Here is a 10444-nt window from a genome sequence, read left to right on the forward strand (position 1 = left end):
AAATCAACAAATCCGTACAACAAGAATATAAGAATGTGAAGTTTGCTAAGGGTTCAGCAGCCTGTCGAAGATAAGTACAGGCTTCTCCGTACCAATCCACAAGACTCTATTAAACCTGCTCATGACTTGTGAGACCAATGTACCCTAGGCTCTGATACCAACTTGTCATGATACAAAATCCAAACATGTCATGATGGCAGCTAACGTGATACTAGGCAAGCCGACATTTCCAAAATATTCCCAACATTTAATAGAAAATGAATCAAAGTAGTTTTAAATAACAAAAATTTCATAAACGGGGCAGAACCCAAAATATAATGCTGAAACTCCCAAACATCAGGGTGTCACTGAGTACATGAGCATCTAAATACCAAAAGTCTAGAAAATACTCTCTAACATAGTCTGATACTAAATATAATAAGCGGAAAAGGTAGGGAAGGAGAAACAAGGTTTGCGAAGCGTCGGACAGCTACCTTAGAATCTCCTAGAAGATCAACTGCACGATGAAATCAACACCCACCGTGTCCGAAAACACCTGGATCTGCACACGAAGTGCAGGGTGTAGTGTGAGTACAAACAACTCAGCAAGTAACAATACTAATAAAAAAATTGAAAGTAGTGATGAACTCTACAATTATAGTTCAATTTCAGTAATTTTGACATAGGAAAATAGGCATGTTTTCAAGTTCGAAGATTTAGGCCAAATCAGTCACCTCATATCGAATTCAAGTAAAAAGGAATGTAACATCTTTCAGAAAACTTTCAGACAGTGATATATGGCAACTAAGTGCAACAATAATGAAATCAAGAGCATCCTCTTAGAGCAACAGTCACTCAATCTTTCTCAACAGCTTAGCACTCGGCACTCAACGCTCGTACTCAATAGGTACCTGCGCTCATTGGGGTGTGTACAGACTCCGGAGGGGCTCCATCAGCCCAAGCACTATATCGTTGCGGCTGCAGCCCGATCCCATAAATATATATAACTATAAGGCTCGTTGTGGCATGCAACCCGATCCACACATATACAACACTAAGTCTTGTAGTGGTGTGCAACCCGATCCACATATACAACCCTAAGGCTCGTTGGGGTGTGCAACCCCATCCACATATATACATATCGCTCACAACTCGGCACTTAGGCCCTAAGTCAGTCACCAACCTCTCCAATCTTTTGGGTTCTCAAAAATCATAAAATTCAGCCCAAACAGAAATGATGTAATGTATCAACAAGAAACAAGAACAGACTGAGATATGATACACAATTAAAACTATGACTGAGTACAAGGCAGCAATTAGAAAATAATTCAACAAGTACACGACCTTTGTGTGTCCCTATAGTACTAACATTTAGTCTAAACATGATTTCCAACATGTTTCAATAACACATGAAGAGCATATAGCTAACAACAGATTATTCAACTTCACAGTTCCGCGGAATGGACCAAGTCACAATTTTCACGGTGCACGCCCACATGCCCGTCACCTAGCATGTGCGTCATCTCCAAACCAATCACAAGACATATAATACAGGGTTCCATACCCTCGGAACCAGATTTAGAACTGTTACTTACCTCAATCCGAGCAAAACTCTACTCCAACACACCTTTGTCTCGCAAATCGGCCTCCACATGTCCCAAATCTATCCAGAAGTAGTATAATACATTCAATACGGGCTAAAGGAATCAATTCTACCAGAAACTACGAGTCCAACCATATAAATTTTATCAAAATCGGACACCAAATCGCCACCCAAATCCCTAAATCAAACTCTCCAAATCCCTAGCCTCAAACCCCCAAATCTCACCTCAAAACCACATAATCTAGGTGGGAAAATCAATGGGGACACAAGATTATTGATAAAAAATGAGCACAAGGAGCTTACCTCGAGAATCCCGACGAAAATCCACAAATCGCACATAGATTCAAGCCTAATGAACTTTGAACTTCCAAATTCTACAACTGATGACGAAACCTATCAAATCACGTCCGATTGACCCCAAATTTTGCACACAAGTCACAAATGACACCACGGACCTACTCCAACTTCCGGAATCGGAATCCGACCTCGATATCAAAAAGTCCACTACTAATCAAACTTCCCAAAAATTCAACTTTTGCCATTTCAAGCCTATTTCCACTACGGACCTCCAAATCACAATCCAGACACGCTCCTAAGTCCAGAATCACCCAATGGAGCTAATGGAACCATCAAAACTCCATTTCGAAGTCGTTTACACATAAATCAACATCCGGAACCTTTCCAACTTAAGCTTCCAACTTTGAATCTATGTGTCTCAATTCATTCCAAAATCCTTCCGGCCCGAACCAACTAACCTGGTAAGTCACATAACAGCTATAAAACACAAAATGAGAATAAAATGGGTGAACGGGGCTACAATTCTCAAAACGACCTGCCGGGTCATTACATCCTCCCCTTTTTAAACATACGTTCGTCCTCGAACATGTGTAGAAATATACCTGGAGTCTCAAATAGGTATGGATATCTACTCCGCATCTCCAAATTGGTCTCCTAAGTAGCCTCCTCATCTGGCTAATCTCTCCACTGCACCTTCACTGAATCAATTTAACCTTGTCCAAAGTATCCTGAACCAAGTCAGTACCTAATAGCCTAGCCTCACCCAGATCAAACCAACCCATCGAAGATCTACACCATCTCCCATACAAAGCCTTATACGGAGCCATATAAATGCTCGACTGGTAGCTATTATTGTAGGTAAACTCTACGAGCGGCAGAAATAGTCCCATGAATCCACCCCCCCCCCCAAATCAGTGACACAAGAGCGTAGCATGTCCTCCAATATCTAAATAATGCGCTCGAACTATTCGTCTGTTTGAGGGTGAAATGTTATACTCAACTCAACCTGAATGCCCAACTCTCGTTGTACGGCTCTCCAAAACTACGATGTAAACTACATGGCCCAATCTGAAATAATGAAAACTAGCACACCATGAAGGGCACAATCTCGCGGATGTAAATCTCAGCCAACCACTCCGAAAAATATGCAGTACCAACCGGAATGAAGTGCACGGACTTGGTTGGCCGATCCACAATCACCCAAATAGCATCGAACTTCCTCAAAGTTTGTGGGATCCCAACTACAAAATCCATGGTGATCCGCTCCCATTTCTACTCTAGAATCTCTAACCTCTAAAGTAATCCGTCGGGCCTCTGATGTTCATACTTTACCTACTGACAGTAAAGGCACCAAGCTACAAACCCCAATATATCCTTCTTTATCCTCCTCTACCAATAATGTTGCCCAAGTCCTGATACATCTTTGTGGCACCCCGATAAATGGAATACCGCAAATTGTGGGCCTCCTCAAGAATCAACTCACGTAGCCTATCTATATTGGGCACACATATCTGGACCTGCATCCTCAACACCCCATAATCTCCAATAGTAACATATCTGGCATCACCGTGCTGAACCTTGTCCTTGAGGACAAGCAAATGATGGTCATCATACTTGCGCTCTCTGATGCGATCAAATAAGGAAGATTGAAAAACCACACAAGCTAGAACCCGACTGGGCTCCGAAAAATCTAATCTCGCAAACTGGTTGGACAAGGCCTGAACATCAAATACAAGAGGTCTCTCATCAACAGGAATGAATGCAAAGCTACCCATACTCACTGCCTTCCTTCTCAAGCGTCGGCCATCACATTGGCCTTTCCCAGTTGATACAAAATAGTGATATCATAGTCCTTAAGCAGCTCTAACCATCTCCACTGCCTCAAATTCAGATCCTTCTATTTGAACAAGTGTTGGAGGCTCTGATGATCCGTAAACACCTCACAAGACACACCGTAGAGATAATGTCTTCAAATCTTCAATGCATGAACGACGGCAGCTTACTCCAAATCATGGACAGGGTAGTTCTTCTCGTGGGGCTTCAACTGGCGCAAATAATAAGCATTCACTCTACCCTCCTACATCAAGACACACCCAAAACAGATCCGAGAAGCATCACAATACACTATATAAGAACCATAAGCTGATGGTAGAACTAGAATTGGAGTTATAGTCAAGGAAGTCTTGAACTTCTGAAAGCTCTCCTCACACTCATCCGAACACCTGAAAGGAGCACCCTTTTGGGTCAATTTGGTTAAGGGAGATGCAATAGATGAGAAACCCTGCACGAAGCAAAGATAATAACAAGCCAACCAAAGAAAGCTCTGAATCTCCATAGCTGAGGACGGTCTGGGCCAACTCTAAACCGCGTCTATCTTCTTCAGATCCACCTGAATCCCCTCATTAGATACCACGTGCCCCAAAAACGCCACTGAACTGAGCCAAAACTCACACTTGGAGAACTTGGCATAAAGCTTCTCCTCCCTCAACCGCTGCAACACAATCCTCAAATGTTGGGCATGCTCTTCCTGGATGCGAGAGTACACCAGGATATCATCAATAAATAATATGACAAACGCATCGAGGTAAGGCTGAAATACATTGTTCATCAGATGCATGAATGTTGATGGGGCATTGGTCTACCCAAAAGACATCACAAGGAACTCATAATGACCGTAACGGGTCCTGAATGTTGTCTTTATAATATTCGATTCTCGAATCTTTAACTGGTGATACCCTAACCTCAAATCAATCTTGGAGAACACCCGCACTCCCTAAAGCTAGTCAAAAAGATCTTCAATACACGGAAAAGGATATTTGTTCTTGATTGTGACTTTTTTCAATTACCTATAATCAATGCACATTGTCATAGTACCACCCTTCTTCTTCACAAACAGAACTGGTGCACCCCAAAGTGACACACTTGGCCTAATAAATCCCTTATCAAGGAGTTCCTAAAGTTGCTTCATCAATTCCTTCAACTCAGATGGTTCCATACAATACGGAGGAATATAAGTGGGTTGAGTGCCTAGCACCAAGTCAATATCCCCGTCTGGTGGCATGCCCGGCAGGTATGCAGGACAAATATCTGGAAAATCATGCACCACCGGAACAGAATCAATTGTGGGAGTATTAGCACTAACCTCCCTCACAAAGGCCAAATATGATAAACAACCCTTCCCGACTGTAGACATGTGATTTTTGACCCTCCCCGAGATTTCACCCATTTTAGCGTAAAATATTTAGTTTAGGTCTAATATCGATATTTCAATTAGTTTTGACTCTTTTACTTTATTTTATCAAAAAAATGAAAATTACAAAAGTATTCCTTTTTTTTAGTTGCTTTTAGTTTATATACCTTTCGTAAAACTAAAAAAATACAAAAAAATAGTACCTTATTTTTATCTGAAAATACCAAAAAAAATAAATTTGTTTTAACGATTAGTCTAATTTTAATAGTTATTTTATTTAAGTAAGATTAATTAGTTAATAAGGTAGTATTTTAGTATTGTTCACAGAAAAAGAATAAAATTTAGGCTCAAACGACCCATTTTTAGGCCCAATTTTCGGACCTAGCCCATAACAACCCTAGCCCAATACCCCTAAAACCCTAGAAAAAGCTACAAAAACTAACCTAGACCTAGACTTTAGCTATCAACCATTTTTTTCATTTTAAAGGACCTACACAAAAGGTTAATCTTCTTCATTTTCTTCATGAATACTTAACACCACAAAATCCTAGCAACCTAGCTCCATCCCCATGTCAGCCGCAACACCATCACGCCAACCACCCAACGCCAACCCCTGAACCCTCACCTCATAACATCTTCTCAACTAAAACCCCAATCTCACCCATGGAAGACCTGTAAAACCTCACAAAAACTCCAGTCATAAACCCTTGACTCCACCTCAAAACCTCCATCGAAAAACTCCAGCCATACATCATTTACTCCCCCTCAATACCTCCATCAAAGCAACGTGAAACAGCCCGAAACAACTCCAAAATCATGAACTACTGTCATGGAGTTCGTTGGGTCCGTTTTCTGGTTTAGTTTGAGTTTTCTGGCGAGTTTTGAGTGCAATTTGGAGTCGAGGAAAACAGAACAAGATTTTTGGGGTCGTCGCTTATGATTCTGAGTTTGTCGTCATTCGAGGTTCACGGTGGAGTTCCCTGTTGCTGTCGCAGTTCGAATTTGACTTGTAATTGCTTGCAAATCAAACTAAATAAAGAAATATTGCTCAGGTCAATCCCTTTTCCTTTCTATCTCTGTTTCTATGTTCGAAATATAATTGGAGCCTAAGGTATAGGGATGTAAGAATCTGGAAACTACTTGGGTCGTGAGGGGAATATCAATGGATCACAAGTTAAGTGAGGTTTGCTTAGTTATTAATGTGGATATGCTTACATGTTTTTATACATTAGAATTCAATTAAGTGTTTTATTCTTTTGGTTGAATTAAGGTTTGTGTGGTGCCGATGGTATGACTTGCACTTTGATGAATTTTACAACTGTTAGGAGAATTATGAGTTGGGGATATGCTTACCTATGGTTCATACAAGCATTTGGTCTATTTGAGTGAAATCAGATCTGCAATTAAAAAATGTGTTTCGAATCCTTTGTTCAATACTCACGTAGTTGAAATGAGTTATAACGAGAAAGTAAATTTGGCGATACACTCTTTTAACAATTGTTTTCACTGATTGGTGCTCGTATAAATAACATCAATTGATGAACACTGTAGTTGCTTTAGGCGCGATTAATGATAATCATTGTGACTACGGGTACGGTTCCTGTGACGTAGTTGCAATACACAATTTCCAAATTCGGGTGTATATTTCATGTGACCCGACTTTAATTTCCAATATTTTTCAATAAATATATATGTCGTGAACCACTGGTGCATTTCATGTAGCGTGGTTTACGATGTATTTTCAAAAGCGAACAAGTGTATCGCAGATTATGAATTTTCTTAAAAACATTAAAAGTGGTTAGAAAGTTAAAAACACACATAGGTCTAAAATATGTGATTAATCAGATAATTAGGCCAATAATAATAGTTGAACGATCGTGCTAAAACTACGAAACCCAGAAACGCCTAACACCTTCTCTCGGGTTACAGAATTTCTTACTCGGATTTCTGTGTTCGCAGACCATAAATAAGAGTTAACTTCCTCGATTCGGGATTCTAAATCGGTGACTTGGTACACCATAAATTATCCCAAGTGGATACTCTGAATAAACAAATAATCCTGTTTCGATTGTCAGTTAAATTAGAAAAAACTCCCTTATACTCCCTTTCGGGGTGGTAAAAAGGAGGCGTGACAGCTCTGGCGACTCTGCTGGGGATAAGAACCTAGAACTTCTGATTCAGGGTTCAAGAATTCGATCTTGTTAATATGATTTTTACTTGGCTTCATTTATTGTTAATATTATTGTATTCTGTGAACCTTTTGTGCTAACTATTATCTGTTTACCGCTTTAATATTAGTTGAATTGTATATAACTGTCTTCTTATGCCACCCCTCTGAGTCTTCTGAAAATGCTGCACACGTTCGCGTGGCCCGCTTTTTCTGTAGAAGTTATACCAAATAAAACAAGGCTAGGCCAGCAACAAGGCCAGGTAGACTTCAGTGCTCTCGGTACATTGCCCCTCTTCGGTTCGAGTTGTCCGCTCGGGTAAGCCAGGTCAAGAACACAACCCCAGGTTTTAAACCTAGAATAACATAACCTCATGTCGGATCCCTAGTAGGAACGTTTGTTTGCATCACGTGCATTTGACTTAGGAGACTCAACACAGGTGTTGGGTCCGTCTAGGATAAGTGTACCCAAAAATAAAAGACCATCCTGATGTATCCTAATGTTCTACATGTTGCAATCTTCAACGGTAAAAGGGGTCATTTGGCGGACCAATGAGGTTTGAGGGTAAATGAGAAAGAAAAGAGGTTGAAGTATAAAAATGAGGCAAGTAGGGCCCAGTTATAATTTTTATTGACACTTTTTCAAGAAAAAACAAAAAAATGAAAATGAAAAATCCAAAAAGATTCTACACGTTCCCCATCATTTTTTTAAAAATCTATCAAAAAAAAAGAAAAAGAAAATCCAAAAAGATTTTACATGTGTCATCATTATTCAAAAAAAGACAAAAAATATATTTTTCTAAAGTAGTTATTTTTTTAATTCTTGCCCGTATCCAATCTGCTCGTACTACGCATACCTGATTCTCGTCTTTGGGGCGGGATACGTAGGCAATCCACATAGGGTCCGGTCTTCCTAGTAAATCTTAGGTTCTTGTTTTTGCGAGGTCTTAGCCAAATTTTGCACTTCTAGCCACCTTTTGGCCACATAAGCCGTTTTGCAAAAATAGAATCAATCATGTCTTGCACGTGTCTAATAAGGAGCGTTATTGTATCACATAGTGTTGGTTAAAGTTTTCTCATACAGATGTGGACTTACCGGAGTTTGAGCATGATAGACACCCCAGAACCATCCAGTCAGGGTCGCTCATTTAGGAGTTTGCTTAAGGAGATTTTTTTTAGTTATTATGTTTTGAGTCTGTTGTTCTTTTTTATGTCATCTTTTACTTTCTAATTCTGTACAGTAATGTCGAGTCTTTTGTTATTGTACTCTCTATTTTGTATTTGAAAAAGTATGATGTAACTCAAAAATCCAAAAAAAAAAAGATTTTGCATTTTATATTTCCGTTAAAAGTTTTCTTTAGAATACTAATTCTAGAAATTAAAAAAAAATCTTTTGATCTGCTTTTCCTTTAGGAAATTATTAGCTAGAACTCAAAATAAAAAGTCGCTTTTATATTTCCTTTAGTATATTGAGAATAAAAATTCAAAAAAAAAATTCTTTTAATACCTCTTTAAAGGTTTTCTTTAAGATATTAATTCCAAAAATCCAAAAAAAGATTTCTTTGAGCTTCTTCTTTGAGAAATATATTAAAAAACAAAAAAAATATTCTTTTTATTTTCACTAGAACTTTAGGACATTATGCATCAAAAAAAACAAAAACAAAACAGTTTTTATCTTTTTCATTTCTTGTTTCAAAATCTTTTTTCAGGATATCAAACGAAAATTCAAAATATTTTTCTTTGGTTTATTTTTTAGATTTCCTTCCTGAAAAAAAAAATAAACAAAAAAATATTTTTCTCTTCTAGGTTGTTTTCCTTAATAATTTATCATAGAGTATCTGTTTCAAAAAGGAAAAAACGGAAGAAATATATGCTCGTTTAAGATTGAGTTTAGAATAGATTATGGTATATTAAGTCTAAAAAAAGCGAGATTTTCTTCTTTTTTCTCATCAGAGTAGTCATTAAGATAAAAATAAAAAATAAAATGAGAACGTTAGTTTGTTTACTTTATTCCCGATCCTCCCGAACTACGCAAAGATCTGATTCATGCGGCGTCATGATACGTTGGCAACCTACATAGGTTCGATTGAATCATTTTTTTTATAACTATTTTATTAAAAGAAAAAGGAAAAAAAGGAAACAAAAAAAAAAGAGAAAAACAAAAACAAAAGAGGTGAAATTATGGGATATGAGAAATGAGAGGAAAGAAAAGAGTGATAATTAGAAGAAAAAAAAGAGGAAGGAAAATGAGCAAGCCAAGAAGTGCCAGAAAAGAAAAGAAAAGAGAAGATTGAAATGAACAAATTGGGATGATGTCAAGTGACCTTGTGACCCTCGCAGTCATTTTTGAACTGTTAATTGTTACTAGGTGCATTGCACACAATGTGATATTTGTAGTTGTTAAATGCCCTAACGCTAACGTGATGACCTATTTTTGTTCCTTTTTGTTATCTCCATTGAGCAGAAGGATGGTTGGTTTATGGTTCCTAAGGTAACTCATCCATACAACACAAGGTCAAAGAGCAAGGTCGCAATGACTAGCAAAGACCTGGACAGAAGAGTTGTTGACCCGTCGAGGGAGTTTGTGGAGTCGGAGTCTAAATTGAAAGGGGAGGTCCAAATGTTGAAACAGCAGATGGCAGAAATGTATCAGTCTTGGATCAGGGGGCATCCTCCACCTTCATTTCCCACTAACTACACTGAAAACCCTGCAACTATCCTACTACTATCACAAATCCAGATTCCTACTGTTGCTGATGTCTCCCCATAACCTTTTCACACTCCACCCCCCAGAACCACCTCATATCCCTCTCCTTTGACCACTCATGTTATGGTAGTTCATCCACCTACTACCTTTCCTCGATCCTCTAACGAGACTGTGTTCAAATTCCCCAATGCCAAACACTATGCTCCAGAATTAACTTTCAAATCTCGGATCCATACTCCTACGCTCCTTATTTTGAGCCTCCTGGTGAAACTATAAAGCCTGCTAAGACAGTGGAGAAAGATGAGATATCCAGGAAAGTGAAAATCTTATAGCAGTCTTTAAGAAACATGCAAGGGATAGGGAGCCTGGTGAGCGTGTCTTATAAAGACTTGTGTTTGTTTCTTAACGTCCAACTGCCTGCTGGGTTTAAGATGCCAAAGTTTGATTTGTCTAACGGGAATGGAGATCCCATGGCCCATTTGAGAGGTTACTGCAGTAAGA

Source organism: Nicotiana sylvestris, chromosome 9 (assembly GCF_000393655.2).
Source record: "Nicotiana sylvestris chromosome 9, ASM39365v2, whole genome shotgun sequence".
In the NCBI taxonomy this organism is placed as follows: Eukaryota; Viridiplantae; Streptophyta; class Magnoliopsida; order Solanales; family Solanaceae; genus Nicotiana; species Nicotiana sylvestris.